Here is a 19,812-nt window from a genome sequence, read left to right on the forward strand (position 1 = left end):
CAATTATCTCAAAAACTGGTTTCCAGACTCATTTCTCAAATAAGAATGATTGATTAGTACTCAGCAAAATTGGAAAATATCTGGTATCACTTTTCTATCCAGGAGTGCAGTTCTCCTAGAGATGTCTATTCCCAAGGGATGGCGTCCTTGCCCAGGACTTGTCATTTTTCTATCCTTGTCTAGAAAAATCTGTGTGCTATTTCATAAAAATGTTCAAACCTGACCCACTGAGACATTGTTTCCTACACATATATAGTCTTTCCAAACACAGTTATGTGAAGACATCTGGAATCAAGTATGCAACTCAAGAGTAGACCATATTCACAGGCCTCAGGTAAAAGTGGTAATGGTTAAGACCTCATGGAAAAGTAATGTTTCCAAAGATAAAACAGTAGCCTTATTCTAGAATTACCAAAAAAAACCTTATGGAAAATCATAATTTCTAAACTTTATGTTATTTTTTTCTTTGCAAAAGAATTTTTGTTAAAAGAATTATAATATTTGAAGCTAGATTTCAATTAATTCATTTACTTTGAGAGCAGATCCACTTGTAATTATTCTGGCCCAAGATCACTATATTATATCATTGTAATGTCACTGTTAAAAAAATATCATAATAAAGTTTCCTCTCAAGACTAACATTCATAAAGTAATGAAGTAAACATTGGGATGTACATAAGTCCAATAGAATATAATACACTTACTGGAGAGTATACCAGTTATTTTGAAGCAAGGCCTTGTTCTTCTTTATGACCAAATATTCCAAATATTACAATAAATTGATAGAGATGTTAGCACTAATTAATATTTACTAGAAAAGATTAAAAATCATCAAGACCTCATAAGTATTTATGGAATGAATAAAAGTGCTATACTGATTACATGTCTATACAACAGACCAAACTAAGTTCTCTCTAAAGTTAAATAGGCAGGGATCTGATAACACTTTTTTCTTTTCAATAAGAAAAGAGTAAACAAATTATTAAATAAAATTTCAGAGAAAGAAAAAAGAATTAACTATTGTTTCCTTCTTTAAATATTAACCTCTAGTATTCAGATACATGAACATATTTTATAGCAACGATTATACTTTAGATTTTACATCCTTTCTAATTAAAAGTGTCAGTTTTCCATTTTCAAACTCAAGTAAAATGAATTTTTCCAAGTTAACTGTCTGTTTTTTTTTTTTTTTAATCATAAGTAGACAGAGAAGCAGGCAGAGAGAGAGGAGGAAGCAGACTCTCTGCTGAGCAGAGAGCCCGATGCAGGGCTCGATCCCAGGTCCCTGAGATCATGACCTGAGCCGAAAGCAGAGGCTTTAACCCACTGAGCCACCCAGATGCCCCTTCCAAGTTAACTGTCTTTTGAGAAACAAAAATTCTTTGAGGAGATTCCTTCCTTCACTGCCCCCGACACACAAAAAAAGAGGTCAATTTTCACAAAGTACATAATAAAACAATAGGAATGACCATTTAAAACTGAGGAATGAAAAGCAGATTTTAATCTACAGTGCATGTAGGACACATCTAGATAGAGTAGAGGTAGATTTCAAAATACTACCAACAACTGCATATGTTGTCTAACAAATGTGTAATCAATAAAGAAGACATGGCCAAAATAATAGCTTTATACTCCATTCATTAAAGGAGATTACAAATGTAAAGAGATGGTCTTATGTGTAAAAGAACAGTTTATCTATACCTCAAAATCTTCCTGGTATTTTTGTTACTACTGGGTTAGACAACCAAAGCAGGCAGTATTATATCTAAAGGTGTGGAGTGTAAAAGAAAAAAAAAAAATCTCAGAGCACAACTAGTTCTTTCCCATCACACATTCTTTGGAAATATTTATCTGAATATCTAAATATTACCCGGACACTAAAACACATAAATTTTGAACTTACAGACTGAAGTAGAGGCTGATGTGTGAAAATGAGTAAGGCATCAAAACATAGCAAACAAACAAACAAAAACCAAGCAGACAATTGTGAAAGTAGAATGGGACCTGTGTCAAGAATTCAAGATACAGGGGCGCCTGAGTGGTTCAGTGGGTTAAAGAATTCAAGATACAGGGCAATGACATCCCTGGGTGACAAACGAGTTTAAAATAAAAAGTCAAATTTGCCCTCTATGAAGTTTTATAAACATTCACCCTTGAATTTATTAATCTTTTAAGAACTTAGAAGGAAAAGGGTCATTATACTCCAAGGAGACTCAAAAAGTCCTACTGAATTTGACTCAATTAAAATAGTCTATTTGGACAAGAAGGTTATATCTTCAATTTGACAGCAATAACAATCCTGACTCACCAAGACAGTCTTGCCTGAGGGCAATGTACATGCCATGTTTATGACGGCAGTACATACAATAAGAAAAATAATTTATGTATATATAAACTGAAAGGATGGTTAATATTAATGAACAGTTTTACTGATAAACAGTAATGGATAAAATGATATCACTAGCACACTGAAGCTATTTCTTCATTATTAACTCTTAATTATTACTGTATTTCCTTAGGATTTTTCTGATAAGTTATTTGAATAAACACAAGGCAAAAGAGGTCAGAAAAGGTAAAAGCAGAACTTTAATTATGGGAATTATGTTAATCACTCACTATAGAAATTCAAACATAATGGATTATTTGTTCAACAGGAGTGATTCATTCACAGTGATCCATTCACATTCTCTTGAACAGTACTCTCAACCACTAAGACAAAACCAAAATGGCCGGTCAGGATTGATGAAAAATTCTGTTAAATTTGGTAGAAGATGAAAATCACAAGGAAATATTCCATAATTATGGCCTCATTAACAGAATATTATCCACGCTGAACTTTCATCTTTGTAATCTGGTTTAAAGTTAGGTAAGCCCTGGCACATCCTAACGTCGATTCTAGCAGGAAAGGTTATGATTTTCAAGAACAAACAAGGTGGAAGATTAGAGCCAAATGATGCTCATTGGCCCTACATACTACACTACTGCATCAATATTTTTTATATGACTAAGAAGAGTAAGTTTGGAAATGGAGAGCAAAATACATGATTTCCTAGACACTTTCAGAAAAGATCAAGAATATTTAATGCTTATCTCACTTTACTCAGAAAGCCAGTGTTAAGATAGATTCACAGGCTCCTCACAGATGAAAGTAAGACACAGGACATTCACTGAAGAGGTAGAACAAATCCATCTAAATGATACAAGAAACGTGCTTACACTTAGACTTACCTTTTCACATTCAACACTAAAAACTCACCATAAGTAACTTCCTTCTTTGCAAGACATCCATCCAATCTTGGTTTTTACTTTAATATTTTAAAAATAATTTAAGAAAAATCACTGAAGTCTCAAATATTTCTAACTTAAAAATTATGAAGACTTATTCTTTCCAGTAAAAGAGAAAATCTTCTATGTTATACACAACAGTATTAGACACAAAACTTAAAAGCTTTCTTTTAGTTTTTCTATTTTCTTTTTACTTATTATTAAAATTTCAATTCCATATAGTTATCCATGTTATATTAATTTCAGTTGCAAAACATAGTGATTCAACAATTCTATATATTACTCAGTGCTCATCAAGATAAGTGTAGTTTAAAAAAACAAAACAAAAAAAAACCCAAACTTATTTATTCCAGAGAAAGAGAAAGCATGCAGGGGTGAGGAGGGAGAGAGAGGGGAAGAGGGAGAGAGCCTTAAGCAGACTCCACACCAAGAGCAGAGCCTGACATAAGGCTCCATCTTATGACCCTGATATCACAACCTAAGACAAAATGAAGAGTTGGATGCTTAACCAGCTGTGCCACGTAGGTGCTCCAAGATAAGTGTACTTTTTTATTTTTTTAAGATTTTATTTACTTACTTAACAGACAGAGATCACAAGTAGGCAGAGAGGCAGGCAGAGAGAGAGAGAGGGGTAAGCAGGCTCCCCGGTGAGCAGAGAGCCCGATGCAGTGCTCGATCACAGGATTCTGAGATCATGACTTGAGCCGAAGGCAGAGACTCAACCCACTGAGCCACCCAGATGCCCCGATAAGTGTACTCTTAATCCCCTCCACCTATTTCATGCATTCTCCAACCCACCTCCTTCTGGTAACCTCAGTTTGTTCTCTATAGTAAAGAGTCTGTTTCTTGTTTTGTCTCTGTTTTGTATTCTTTGTTCATTTGTCTTGTTTCTTAAGTTATATATGAGTGAGATCATATGGTGTTTGTCTTTCTCTGACTTATTTCACTTAGAATTATAGCCCGTATAGCCATCCATGTTGTTGCAAATGGCAAGATTTCATTCTTTTTAAGGGCTGAATAATATTCCTCTGTGTGTATGTGTGTTTCTTTATCCATTCATCAATCAATGGGACACTTCGTAATTTGGCTATTATAAATAATGGTGCAGTATGCATAGGAGTGCATGTATCTTTTTGAATCAGTGTCTTTGTGTTCTTTGGGCATATATCCTGTAGTGGGATTACTGGATCATAAGTAATTCTATTTTTAATTTTTTGAGGAACCTCTATACTGTTTTCCTCAGTAGCTGTACCAGTTTGCATTCCCACCAAGAGTACAAGAGGGTTCCCTTTTCCTCACATCTTTTCCAACACTTGTGGTTTCTTCTGTTTTTGTTTGTTTGTTTGTTTGTTTTTTAATTTTAGCCATTCTGACAGGTGTGAGGTGATACCTCATTGTGGTTTTGATTTGTATTTCAAATGACTGATGATTAATGATGTTGAGCCTCTTTTCATGTGTCCATTGGCCACCTGGATGTCTTCTTTGCAGAAATGTCTATTCATGTCTTCTGCCCATTTTAATTGGATTATTTGTGTTTTGAGTGTTGCATTGTATAACTTCTTCATGTATTTTGGATACAAGCCCATTACTGAATATGTCATTTGCAAATATCTTGTCCCATTCAGTCGGCTGTCTTTAGTTTTGTTGATTATTTCCTTTGCTGTGCAAAAGCTTTTTATTTTGATGTAGTCCCGTAAGTTTATTTTTGCTTTTGTTTTCCTTGCCTAGGAGACATGTCTAGAAAAATGTTGCTATGACAGTGTCAGAAAAATCACTGCCTGTGTTCTCTTCTAGGAGTTCTAGGATTTGAGGTCTCACGTTTAGATCCTTCATCCCTTTTGAGTTTATTTTTGTGTAATTTTTGTATTTATCTCTTGGGTAAGGAAGTGGTTCAGTTTCATCCTTTTGCATGTGGCTGTCCAGTTTTCCCAATACCATTTGTTGAGGAGACCATCTTTTCCCCATTGCATATTCTTGCCTCCTTTGTTGAAGATCAACTGACCATATAATCATGGGCTTATTCTGGGCTCTCTGTTCTGTTCCATCGATCTATGTGTCGGTTTTTGTGGTAGTACCATTCTGTTTTGATTACTACACCTTTGCAGTATATCTTTAAATCCGGGATTGTGACACTTCCAGTTTTTACTTTTAAAAAATGGCTTTGGCTACTCGGGGTCTAATATGGCTCCATATGAATTTTAGGATTTTTTGTTCTGGTTCTGTGAAAAAGCTGTTGGCTAGTTTCATAAGAATTGCATTAAATTTGTATATTGCTTTGGGTTGTGTGGACATCTTAACAATATTTGTTCTTCTAATCCATGAGCATGAAATATCTGTCCATTTGTTATCTTCAGTTTCTTTCATTACTATTTTATGGTTTTTAGAGTACAGATCTTCCACCTCCTTGGTTAAGTTTATTCCTAGTATTTTATTCTTTTTGGTGCAATTGTAATTGGGACTGTCTCCTTAATTTCTTTTTCTGCTACTTCACTATTATTGTACAGAAATGCAACAAATTTCTGTACATTGATTTTTGTATCCTGTGACCTTACTGCGTTCATTTATCAGTTCTAGTAGTTTTTTTGTTAAGTACTTAGGGTCTTCTAAATGTAATATCATGTTATCTGCAAATATTAGAAGTTTTACTTCTTCCTTAACAATCTGGATGCCTTTTATAGCTTTTTGTTGTCTAACTGCTGTGACCATGACTTCCAGTACTATGTTCAATAAAAGTGTTGAGAGTAGACATCCTTGTCTTGTTCTCAACCTTAGGGGAAAAATTCTCAGCTTTTCACCACTATGATGTTAGCTGTGGGTTTTTCATATCTGCCATTATTTTGTTGAGGTATGTTCCCTCTAAACCTACTGTGTTGAGGGTTTTCCTCATGAATAGATGTTGTACTTTGTCAAATGCTTTTTCTGCATCTATTGAAATAATTATGTTTTTCATCCTTTCTCTTGTTGGTGTGATGCATCACTCTTACTGAATTGCCAATATTGAACTACCCTGGAATCTTGGGAATAAATCCCACTTGATTGTAGTGACTTTTTTCATGTACCACTGGACTTGGGTTTCCTGCTACTTTGTTGAGCATTTTTATATCTATGTTCATCAGTGAGATTGACCTGTAGTGTTCTCTCTCTCTCTCTCTTTTTTTTAAAATAGAGTCTTTATCTGATTTTGGGATCAGGGTAATGCTGGCCTCATAGAATGGATTCAGATTTCCTTCCTTTTCTATGTTTCAGAATATTCTGAAAGAATAAGTCTTAACTCTTATTTAAATGTTAGGTAGAATTCATGTGTGAAGCTGTCTGGTCTTGGACTTTTGTTAGTTTTTTGATTACCAATTCAATATCCTTGCTAGTAATCCATCTGTTTTTAAATCTATTTCTTTCTGACTCAGTTTTGGGAGGTTATAGGTTTCTAGGAATTTATCCATTTCTTTGTGGTTGTCAAATTTATTGGCAGATTTTTTATAGTCTCTATAATCATTTCTTTTTCTGTAATGTTGGTTATTCTTTTTTATAACTGTTTTATATCTGATTTTGTTCATTTATGTCCTCTGTTTAATAAGTCTGGCTAAAGGTTTATCAATTTTTTAATCTTTTTAAAGAATCAGCTCCTGGTTTCATTAATTTGTTCTACTGGGGTTTTTTTAGTTTCTATTTTATTTCTCGCCGAACCTTTATTATTTTCTTCCTTTTACTCATTTTGGGTTTTGTTTGTTCTTTTTCTGGCAGTTTTAGGTGTAATACTAGGTTGTTTTTTAAATTTTTGTTTATTGAGATAGGTCTGTATTGTTATAAACTTCCCTCTTAGAACAGCTTTTGCTGCATCCAAAGATTTTGGACGACTGTGTTTTCCTATTCATTTGTCTCCGTGTGTGTGTGTGTTTTTTTTTTCCCAAATTCCTCTTTGATTTCCTGGTTCAACCATTCATTATTTAGTAGCATGTTATTTAACCTCCATGGATTTGTGTTCTTTCCAGAATTTTTCTTGTGGTTGATTTCTAGTTTCATAGCATTGTGGTCAGAAAAGATGTATGGATGACTTTAATCGTTTTTAATTTACTGAGACTAGATTTGTGGCCTGATACATGATCTATTCTGGAGAATGTTCCATGTGCACTTGATTATGGATTAGTTCCTTTGTTATTAACTGCTTTATGTATTTAGGTGCTCCTGTGTTAGGTGCATATATATTAACAATTGTTACATCTTGCTGGACTGTCTCCTTTATGATTACAGAGTATCCTTCTTTGTCTTGTTACAGTTTTTGTTTTACAGTCTATCTTGTTTGATGTAAGTATTGCTACCTTGGCTTTCTTTGACTACTATTTGTATGATAAATGCTTCTCCATCCCATCACTTTCAATTTGCATATGTCTTTGGGTATGAAAGGAATCTTCCATATGAAGTATGCGGTTGGGTCTTGCTTTTTTAAATCATTCCATCACCATATGTCTTTTGATTGGAGTGTTTAGTCCATTTACATTCAAAGTAATTACTGGTAGGTATATACTTATTGCCGTTTTGTCACTTGTTTAGTGGTTATTTTGTGATTCTTCTCTCTTCCTTCTCTTGCTCTTTTCTCTCACTATTAGTTTGTTTTCTTTAGTGATATACTTGGATTCCTTTCTCCTTGTTTTTTTTTCCTTTCTCTTTGGTTCTTGATTTTTGGTTAATCATTGGATTTTGGTTAATCATTCAGTTTATACATAATCATTCAGTTTGTATATAAGGTCATTTGTATATAAATCATTTGGTTTGTATATGAGATCTGCATATGGCACTCTATATTAAGTTGATGGTCACTTAAGTTTGAACCCATTCTTTATTCCTCTCCCCATCACGTTTTAGGTATATGATGTCATACTTTACTTTTTCTCTTTTGTGAGTCCTGTCACTGATTTTTATAGATATACTTATTTTTACTGCTTTCGTGCTTCCCACTATTCTTCTACTTACTGTCTTTTTCTTTCCACTCAAAGAATTCTCTTTAACATTTCTTGTAAGGTTGGTTTAACAAATTCCTTAATTTTTGTTTGTCTGGGAAACTCATAAGCACTCCTAATTTGAATGATAGCCTTGCTAGATAGTGTATTCTTGGTTGCAGGTTTTTTTCTTTCCAGCATTTAAAATAGATCATGATACTCCCTTCTGGTCTGCAAAGTTTTTGCTGCAAAATCAGCTGACAACCTTTGGGGTTTCTGTTGTATGTTACTATTTTCTTTTGCTGCTTTTAAAATTCTCTTTATCACCACTTTTTGCCATATTAATTACTATATGTCTTGGTGTGGACTTCCTTAGGTTGAATTTGTTGGGGGGGTCACTGTGCCTCCTTGATCTGAATTTGTTTACTTTCCTAGATACAGCTATTAGTTCTTCAAATAAATTCTCTGCTCTCCCCCCACCTTCTCTCTCTTCTTCTTCTGAGATCACTGTACTGTGAATGTTACTACACTTGACGGTATTGCAGAGTACGCTAAGTCTGTTTTCATTTCCTATTTTTTTTTCCCCCTGCTTAGCTTGATTGCTCTCCATTACTTTGTTTTCCAGGTTGCTGATACATTCTTCTGTCTCCTCTAGTCTACTAGTCCATCTAATATATTTTTAATTTCAGTTATTGGGTTCATCTCTGACTGTTTTTTGTTTGTTTGTTTGTTTCCTGTCTCAGGTCCTCCACTTTTTTAGAAAGTCCTATAAATACCTCTGTGATCATTATTTTCAGTCCTCTATCAAGCATATTTATCTCTGTGTCACTTACTTCTGTGGCTGTGATTCTCTCCTGTCCTTTCATTTGGGACATATTCATCCATGTTCTCATTTTGCTTAACTGCGTCTATTTCTATGTATTAGGAAAGTCAGCTATATCTCTTGCTCTTGAAAGCAAGTGGTCTTATGAAGAAGAGGTCCTCTGCAGAGCAGTGTCCCCAGTTCACCAGAACATGGTGCCTCAGGGGTATCTCCTATGTGTCTTGTGTGCCCTGCTACTGTGGTTGACCCATTTTTTTCCTTTAGTCCAGTTGTCTACAATGGCACTCTTTGTTGTGGGCAGTGTTTCTTTGCTGTGCTGCAGATCAGCTGGCCTGGAGATGCCTTGGCCTTGAGTTGAGTCAGATCAGGCATTTGTCAGAAATGCAGTAGCAATGAACTTGAGGTCACTTTCCCTCTTTTGTCCCCTGAGAAGTTTTCGTTGGTGGGCAGAGCTTGCAGTCAGACTGGCTGTCTGCTCCCAGCCTGCTCCTAGGGCCACCTGCTCCTAGGGTGTGTGTGTGATTAACTTTCCCTCTTCCTGGGGCAAGAGTCATTTTGAAGTAGTGCTGGTCCTTTGGGGCTGCATACACACTGCCAGGTTTATGGCATAGCTTTGGACAGGCTCTAGCCAAGAGAGTATTGGGAAGGGTGAACCCACAGAAACTAGCAGGACAGGCAGGTGTTAGCACAGTTTGCAGATCCAGTTTGCACTGATCTGCTGTGGGAAGAGACCTTGTGCTGGGGCCACACGGGAGGAGGTGTGTCCACAGGGGAATGTATGGGTAGAGCACACTGTTTTCAAGTTAGGTAGAGAGTGTCAACACAGTGCCATGTTCTCAAGCTGAGGGTAGGCAAGGGGAAAATCCTCTATTCCTGGAGATGCCCCCATAGGTCCCTGTACTTACAGCACATGCTCTGAGAATAGTAAACAAATTTCCCTCCCCTATACCGCATGTGATTTTCAAACTACTGCATCTATGCTATATCTCCAGGGTGATGTCTGCCATGCTGTCTCTTTAAGGGCAGGGACTATTTCCTCTAGCCCTCCAAGCTCTCCCAGAGCTAAGTCTGCTGATTTTTTAAGTTCAGATTTAAAGTCTGCTTCGTTGTAAGAACTTGTGAAATTTCCTGCGTGGGTTCCCTGGTGTGAGTCTGCTTGTCTCCCCTTTCTGTGCCTGTGACACCACTCCTTCCCAGGGACCATCCTGTGGGTCATAACTGGGTCTCCAACCTTCCTTCCCTCCTTAACATGGCATCTTCTATACATAGCTGTGGAGAGTCTGTTCTGCCAGTCTTTGGGTCATTTTCTGGGTTATTCACACTGATGTGAGTGTTACCTAGTTGTATCTGTGGGACATGGTAAAATTACACTCTTCCCCCACAGTTGTATCTGTGAGACATGGTAAGCTTATTAGACTCCTCCCCCACAGTTGTGGGGACATGGGGAGCTTAGACTCCCCAGACTCCACAAAAACTGTTTTAACAGTGAAGGCAGTAAGAGAACTCTCAAGAAACAATAAGAAAATACAAATTTATAGAGGCACACTAATGAAAATTCTCTAGCTCTAAAGCAGTCATTTGTCTTGAGTATCTGAGAATTCCTTGTGGTCTAGAAATTTAGTTGTAATGTGTTCCATGCACCTATAAAGGTAAAATCATCATCATCATCATCATCGTTGTTGTCATCATCAAGGGCTGGCCTTGGAAGATAGCTGAATCAGAGAGAGAATAAAGGACAGGGATTTTAAGGAGGGATACCTTTAGTAAGTCATCTGAATCAAACCCAGTCTACAGAGGAAACTAAAGGGATATGCCAACATGTCCTTTGCTCTTAGTGAAAGAGCAAGAGAGGGGAAGAATAAAGCTACTCCCCATAGGAAATATAACCATGGCAGGAGGGACAAGATGGTGAAATAGGAGACCCTGTTTCAACCGGTCCCCTGAATTGAGCTAAATATTACCAGAACACTCTGAACACCCATGAAACCAGCCTGAAATGTATGATTATACACTTCTGGATCTCTACAGGGGCAGAAGATCATCAGTGGAGAGGTACAGAGGAGTGGGAGTGCTGGAATGATATCAGACAATAAACAGAAGGGGAAGGGAGCCACCCGAAGCAATCCTTTGAAAAGTAATACCCCAATATGAAAGTGCCCTACGCCTGGGGGCCAGCATTAGCATGGAGTCAAGTTAAAAGTACTCAAAAAGAACAAAGGATCTTAAAGGGCAATTTGGTGGGATCAGGTGGCCATAAGCACGGACCTAAGTCCACAGTCCCAGGGTGGTCACAGCCGGTGCCCAACTATACCTGAGAGAGCCTGGCAGGGGCTCGTCTTTGGTCCCTGGGCCTGCAGCCTTCCACAACCTGTGTAGCTAACAGATTTGAGCCCACCCCACATGGGTGTGGGCATGGGCTCCAGACAGCTGCTTTCCAACAGCAGATACTGGGATCGGGCTCACCCAGGCCAGTATCGCTAGTGGTTTTAGTGGCTTGGGTATGCAGAGACAAGTGAGGACCTCCGGCGACCAATGGGACAGTGGCTGGGGGTGTGCACCACCTGTGGGAGGTTGCAGTGTTCAGCAGAGTTTGCAGAGGGGGAGTCTGTGTGTTCTGGACCACCCAGAGCGGAGCACACTAAGACTTCTCTCTCAGGCAGAGGTCTGGGTACAGACAGTTTACTTTGCTCTGACCCTCCAAAAAGGTATGAAAGCCACCACAGAACAAAAGCCTGAGAAAAGGGTTTCCACAGAGCCCAGCCCCTTAATAGGGGGGCAGGGCAACTCAGCCCAAGCAAGACTGACTGAAAAACAATGCGGCAGGCCCCACCCCCAGAAGACAAGCCAAAAGAACAAGAGGACAACAACCATAGGGTCCTTATAAAACTGTAAAACCCCACATCAGGGGAAAACAATACATTAAATTCCTGGTATTGCCCCCAAACCTGTATATTTCATAGATACTTTTTTTTTTTTTTAATTTCTTCTCATGGTCCTTGTTCTTTTATTTTTTAACCTACTTACCATTACAACTAGATGTTTAATACAACATATTCCATAATAACTTTTTAAAAAAGATTTTATTTATTTATTTAACAGAGAGAGAGATCACAAGTAGGCAGAGAGGCAGGCAGAGAGAGAGGTGGAAGCAGGCTCCCCACTGAGCAGAGAGCCCGATGCGGGGCTTGATTCCAGGACCCTGAGATCATGACCTGAGCCAAAGACAGAGGCTTAACCCACTGAGCCACTCAGGCGCCCCTCCATAATAACTTTTTAACTTAAACTTTTTCATATATATACCTGTTTCTTTTTCTTTTCTTTTTTAAAATACATATATAGCTATAAGCTTCAAGGTAGTCCTTTTTCCCTAATTCAATACTACCCTTATATATAAACCAGTTTTAATTTCCCTGTATCTCTGGAAAGTTGAGTCTTTTAACAAAGATAATAAGATACACCCAGGAAGAACTGAAATAACCTTCCTTGCCCACATCAAGGGTTTATAAGCACCTTCCCATCTTATTCTTCTGTCAGTGTTTCTGTGTATTTTTTTTTTTTTTTGTACTATATAAATCTTATTCTTGTTTTTTCTTTTACTTTGGTTGGTCCTTTGTTTTTATACATTATAAATTGTATTTTCTTCTCTTTTTTCTTTTTGGTAGTGACTTCTGATTGCTCCAAAACTTTTCAGAGTGCACTTTGCCTGGATCATGGTTGATATATTCAGCTATATATTCCCTCAACCACCCCTCACCAAAATGACTAGGAGTAACATCTAACAGAGAAAAAATTCAGAGACTGTGACCTCTGCCACAGAACTTTTGGATATGGACCTAAGCAATATGTCGGGAATAGAATTCAGAGTAACAATTATCCAGGCAATGGCTCGGTTGGAGAAGACCATTAGTGGTAACATAGAATCTCTAAGGGCGGAAGCAAGAGCTGATCTGGCAGAACTAAAAAATGTGATCAATGAGATCCAATCTAATCTAAATACTCTAACAGCTAGGATAAACAAGGCAGAAGATCAAATTAGTGATCTAGAAAACAAACTGATAGAAAAGAAGGATCAGGAAGAGCCCTGGAACAAACAGCTTACAAGCCATAAAAACAGAATTAGGGAAATAAATAAGGCCATGTAACATTCCAGTGTCAGAATTAATGGGATCCCTGATGGGGTGGAGGGGGGGAATCTAGAAGATATAGTTGAACAAATTCTAGATGAAAATTTCCCTACTCTGGGGAATGGAACAAGTGTTCATGTCCTAGCAGCAAAAAGGACACCCCCCCAAATCAACAAGGGTAGAAAGACCTCTAGGCATGTGATTGTGAAATTCATGAGTCATAAATTCAGAAAAGCTGTCTTAAGGGCAGCTAGGGGGAAGAGATTACTTACATGCAGAGGGAGGACCATCAGAATAATGTCAGACCTGTCCACAGAAATCTGGCAAGCCACAAAGGGCTGGCAAGACATATTCAGGGCACTAAATGAGAAGAACATGCAGCCAAGAATACTTTATCCACAAGGCTGACATTCAGAATGGATGAAGAGATCAAGAGTTTCCAAGACCGGCAAGGTTTAAAAGATTATGTGACCACCAAGCTGGCCTTCAAGAAATATTAAGAGGGGTTCTATAAAAGAAGAAAGAATCAAGAGTGACATGGAACAGAAATTTACAGAGACAATCTATAGAAACAATGACTTCACAGGCAACATGATGTCAATAAAAACTTATCTTTCAATAACCACTCTCAATGTGAACGACCAAAATGTTCTCATAAAATGGCACAGGGTTGCAGATTGGATAAAACGACAGGACTCATACATATGCTGTCCACAAGAGAGGTATTTTGAACCTAAAGATACATCCAGACTGAAAGTGAAGGGATGGAGAACCATATTCCATGCCAACGGGCCTCAAAAAAAAGCTGGGGTAGCAATTCTCAGATCAGAAAAATTAGATTTTAAAATTAGATTTTAAAGGACTGTAGTCAGAGATACAGAAGGACACTATATCATTCTTAAAGAGTCTACCCACCAAGAAGATCTAACAATTATAAATATTTGTGCTCCCAATACAGGAGCTGTCAACTACATAAGCCAACTGTTAATCAAAATAAAGAGTCATATTGATAAGAATACATTAGTTGTAGGGGATCTTAACATGCCACTCTCAGCAACAGACATATCATCTAAGCAGAAAATCAACAAAGAAACAAGAGCTTTGAATGACACATTGGACCAGATGGACCTCATAGATATATACAGAACATTCCACCCTAAAACAAAAGAATAATCATTTTTCTGGAGCGCACATAGAACTTTCTCCAGAACAGACAACATACTGGGTCACAAATCAGGACTCAACTGATACCAAAAGATTGAGATTATTCCTTGCATATTCTCAGACCACAATGCTTTGAACCTGGAACTCAATCACAAGGAAAAGTCTGTAAGAAATTCAAACACTTAAAAGCTAAAAACCATCCTGTTCCAGAAGGTTTGGATCAACCAGGAAATCAAAGACCTTAAACAATTCATGGAAACCAATGAGAATGAAGACACATTGGTCCTAAACCTATGGGATACAACAAGCGCAATCCTAAAGGGGAAATACATAGCCACTCAAGCTTCAATCAAAAACATTAAAAAATCCTGAATACACCAACTCTCTTTACACCTTAAAGAACTGGAAAATCAACAATAATTTTAAGCTAATCCCAAGCACAAGAAGGGAAATAATTAAATTAAAGCAGAGATCAAGGGGTTAGAAACTAGAACAGTAGAACACATCAATGAAACTAGAAACTGGTTCTTCGAAAGAATTAATAAGATTGATAAACCACTGGCCAAACTAATCCAAAAGAAAAGAGAGAGGACTCAAATTAATAAAATTATGAAAGAAAAGGGAGAGATCACCACTAACACTTAAGTCTTAAGTCTCTCTTAAGCTTAAGTCTCTCTCTCCCTCTGCCCCTCCCCCATGCTCTCTCTCTATAAATAAATCTTAAAAGCAAACTTCTTCTAAAGTTTCTTTCATTGAAATATGAATTGGGAGTGCATGTAGTTTTAATTATGCTGTCTATTATTAATATAATGTATACTGTGTCATTGAAGATAAGAACCAGAAATGACCTTAGAGACAATCTAGCATGCTATGTCTGGAAGAGAGGAATACCTAGTATAACCTGAAATGTTTTCAGATGATACATGGATACTACATTAAATAAGTAACTTTAAAATTTTATTCCCCTTTTAATTTTCCAATATCCACAAGCTCATTTTTTTTGAGCCTGTTACCCACAAACAACCCTCAGTTTGTTTCCTGTGGTACAGAGTCTCTTATGGTTTGTCTCCCTCTCTGATTATGCCTTGTTTTATTTTTTCCCTCCCTTCTTCTAATGTGTCTCTGTTTTGTTTCTTAAGTTCCACATATGAGTGAAACCATCCGACAATTTTCTTTTTCTGATTGACTTATTTCACTTAACATAATACCCTCTAGAGTTCCATCCACATTGTTGCAAATGGCAAAACTTCATTTTTGATATTGAGTAATATTCTATTATATATATTAAATTTCTTTTTAAGAGATTATTTCAAATTCACATTAAAATTTTTTAAAACATTTTATTTATTTATTTGACAGAGAGAGAGAGAGAGATCACAAGTAGGCAGAGAGGCAGGCAGAGAGAGAGGGGGAAGCAGGTTCCCTGCCAGAGCAGAGAGCCGGATGCGGGGCTCTATGCCAGGTCCCTGAGATCATGACCTGAGCCCAAAGGCAGAGGCCCAACCCACCGAGCCACCCGGTGCCTCTTACATTAAAGTTTTAAGAAAAGCCAACAATACAAAGAACCTCTACACAACCTTTACTTGAATTCACCTATTATTAACATTTTACCCTTTCTGCTTTATCTTTTTTTTTTTTTTTTTTTTTTTTTGGTGTATGTGAGGGACACATAACACTTGCTAATCTTGTTTTGCTCAGAGCCCTCTGTAAAGATCACACAACTTTCATTTAATAGCACTGTTTTGTTTTATTGCATTTAGTTTTTACTGTTGTTTTTATTTATGGTGAGCAATCCTTTTAGGGAGATATAAATTATCCTTATTTATTAAATTTATCTAAGTGCTTAAAATACTAATTGAAGAAAAATATAAAGTAAAGAGTAGTAAAGTGGTATATGAATATGGCAAATTCATGGTGATGCACGGGGAAAAAGAAAATTTAGAAAACATTCAACTAGTCCTAGTATCTTTTTGAAAAAATAAGCTGCTGGCTGGGCAAGAGTATAATATAAAGATGTCTAGCCCAGTCTGGCACTTATCCTAAGTAAATAAATTAGAACCTGGGATTAAGGCTTCCTTTAGGCCAGCGCCCTTTCAATTTCTTTATGGAAGAAGTACTGTAGAAGTCTTAATTTTCCTACACATGATTGTACCTGCCATGGCAGGCTAACTATCACTGGCTGATAAGATTACCTCTGCTATAGCCCCACTTTCTCCTCCTCACAAACCTTTGCTCTCTCGTTCTGGGTGCAAAGCAAAAGTCAGTTGAGCCTGTTCCCACACTACCTCTTCCCTGCCTCTCTTCTGTTCAATAAGTTTTACTGAGCACTTAATATGGCCAGGAGATTAATAAGCACAATGATAATATCAGTGAAGAAAAATAATTAAGAAACCATGATTGAAAAATTCTAGCTTAACAATCATTTAATATTAAAATAATGTGATGTAAATAAATATTGTATAAACCAATAAAATATGACTGTTAACAAGTACATGACTATTTCTGTAAAAACCAAGGTGAATCCTTAGGAAAATTCGATCAAGGTAAATAACTAAAATAACTATTTTGGTATAAGCAGAACATCTGTAAAAGAACTCAGAGTGCCCTAGTTCTCACTACATTAAAGTCAAACACTGAAATCAATACAATGAGGTTTAGATAAGGGATATCATGCAACTTCAATCAGTGGATTATTCTCAAAGAAAGTCATTTGCCCTGAAACGAATGAATAACAAATTAATGCATATTTAAATGTCTATGTTAAGGAAAAAAATCAAACTTTATCTAAAATATTTTAAAAATTCCTCTTTTGATTTTTTTTTTTTTTTCAATTAACTATTAGTTACCAACCAGTAGTTACCTGGAAATAACCAACCTGGAAATCTTGACACATTAAAAATTACCAGTGAAACATGGGGCCCCTGGGTGGCTCAGTGGGTTGAGGCCTCTACTTCAGCTCAGGTCATGATCCCATGGTCCTGGGATCGAGCCCCACATTGGGCTCTCTGCTCGGCAGGGAGCCTGCCCCTCACCCCACCCTCTGCCTGACTCTCTACCTACTTGTGATCTTTGTCCGTCAAATAAATAAATAAAATCCTTAAAAAAAAAATTACTGGTAAAACAGCAAAATGGTTGAATCACTGTAGAAGGAAGTAAGGCAACATCTACCAAAATTACAAAAGCATTTACCCTTTAACACAGTATTCCCACTTTATGACAAACCCACACAACTACAAAATAACATTTGGACAAGGTTGTTAGTAATGGCAAAAGACTGGCAACAGTCCAAGAGTCCATTGATAGGGGACTATTTGTATGTAGTTCTGTGCTTATGCTGCCTACAAGAGGATGAAGAAAATACCCATGTACTGAGAACGATCTCTAAGATATGGTGCTAAGTGAAAAAAAGCAAAGCATTTGATGCATATGCATAGTTTCCTACATCTTAGATTTTTGGGGAATATGGGTCTTGGAAACAATAAATAAATACACATATTTTCTTTGTATTAAAAACATTAGAAGAATAAAGAGACTAATAAAAAATGAGGTGAGGGGGAGGGAGACAAGAATGGGATACAGAAGTGAGAGTAAGGTATCACTATGTATATATCTCTGCAGATTTGATTTTTACATCATTTAATATAGATAACCTATTCAAAATATCATGTAAACAAAATATTATTTAGAAATAAAAAATAATAACTAAAAGAATATATAGAATAACAACAAATTCATTCCTTTGTTTTCTGTTAGCAGAACTTATTTTTATACATTAGTCTCTAATCAATAAACTTTGCATTTTTCACCTCTAGCTGAGATACAATTTCTTCTCTGAATTTTTTCTACACTAATATAACTGTGGTTGGTTTCTTTATTTAAAAAACAAAACAAAACAAAAACCCAAGAGGATTTTGCTGGTGATAGAATGTAGTTTTTCTATCTGTCTCCAGCAAAGAGACAACTTCTTAAACACGTAAACAAAGGTAAAATGATTGGCTATGATTTTTCACTTCAAGCTGCATTTTTTCACCCTCTCCTTTACAAAACGTATGACTTTTTCCATTCAGTTCATTAATGGGGTGTGGGTGGTGTGGCAGATAACATGATTATTTAAAACATAAGATCAACTGCAATTTTAATAGAGTGGGTTTAAGAATATCACTTACATCTAGTCCCCAATGTCTGTTTTTGCTTTAGCATCATGGATGGAATATTATTAAATCTCTTTAGAAGATATATGTTCCATGAGGTTCCATGAACCTCAATGGTTGTTATGGGCATCCCCTGGATCCCAGGTCAGGTTCCCAAATCCTTAATCTCTGGAAGGCAATGTAAACAAACACTTTTTGTCAGTCTCTAATTTTCCTACCACCACTAAGTTACTAGGTATGTTTGTGTTTATACAAGCGGCCTTACATATACTTCTTTCTACTGTAGATTATTCTGATTGAGTAGACAATATAAAAATGAATGGAAACACTGTCATACTCCACTTGAGAAGTGAACAAGGGCATGCCTATTCCTTACACTGAGGCCCAGCAATTGGTTAAAGATTGGACAATTTTTTAAATTCATCTAAAAAAAAAAAACCAAAACTTTAGTGTCAATACAAACTACCAAATAGAAATTAATAAACACCCATCTGATAAGCTTAAAACACCACCTGACTTTCTGAATGTGTTAACTGAAGCTTAGCAAATAAATTACCAACAGTCACATCTAAGAAATGAATTCAGAGCTTCATGATACTGAATATTTTACCAAAATAATTAATTTTACATATTGTGATTACCTTATTATTAAATGATTTAATTCACCAATACAGAAATAATTCTATATAACCCTATCTCCTACAAAGTAGAATTTTCATTCAATATTTATGAAGGTTAAAAATATATATAAAGTTTCCCATGTCCTTCTATGATGAAATAGCACTGTTTTCCATTTCTTTGTATCATGAGATCAGCATACTGTCTCCATGAGCATTTTTCAAAGAATGTTTTGTTTACCATGTTCATAAATCCCCAAGTCAATGTCTAAATCCTCTTTATTCTCTTATTGTAACCCAAACAAATAAACTCCCTATAAAACATTGTAAACATCAGTGGGGATATTCATTTGGAAGAACTCTCATCAAGATAAAAATCCATGCTTCAGAGCACAGTTTCTCAACTTCAACACTACTGACTTTGGGGCTGGATAATTCTTTGGTGCCCGAGGTCTCCTGTACATTATATAAGGCATTCAGCAGCACCTGTGACCTCTACCTACTGGAGGCCAATATCACCAATCCATTTGCCTCAACCAAAAATGACTTTTGATACTGCCAAGTGGCAGGGGATGGGGTGGGGAGAAAAATCATCAGGTTGAAAACTTTAGAAGGTTATAAAATCCTTAATAGCAGAAATCTTTAAGAATAGATAGTCACCTTCCTGGTTAGTTCAGACATTCACTGCTTAATGAAGAAGCTGGTTCTAACTGG

At 36.6% G+C, this 19,812-nt stretch overlaps 1 protein-coding gene across 4 annotated transcripts in view; it reads right to left on the minus strand.

Moving 5' to 3' along the window:
• The window catches only part of AFG2A (AFG2 AAA ATPase homolog A), a 333,130-nt gene that overhangs the window by 174,153 nt on the left and 139,165 nt on the right, over positions 1–19,812 (minus strand). Inside the window, exon 15 of one of the 4 annotated variants that reach the window (XR_009352283.1) lies at positions 18,497–18,649. The exons of the other annotated variants lie outside the window; for them this stretch is intronic. The gene's annotated coding sequence lies outside the window, so the exon portion shown is untranslated. The remainder of the gene's footprint in view (positions 1–18,496; positions 18,650–19,812) is intronic. 4 annotated transcript variants of the gene reach the window in all.

The sequence above is a fragment of the Mustela lutreola genome, chromosome 1, assembly GCF_030435805.1.
Source record: "Mustela lutreola isolate mMusLut2 chromosome 1, mMusLut2.pri, whole genome shotgun sequence".
NCBI lineage: Eukaryota > Metazoa > Chordata > Mammalia > Carnivora > Mustelidae > Mustela > Mustela lutreola.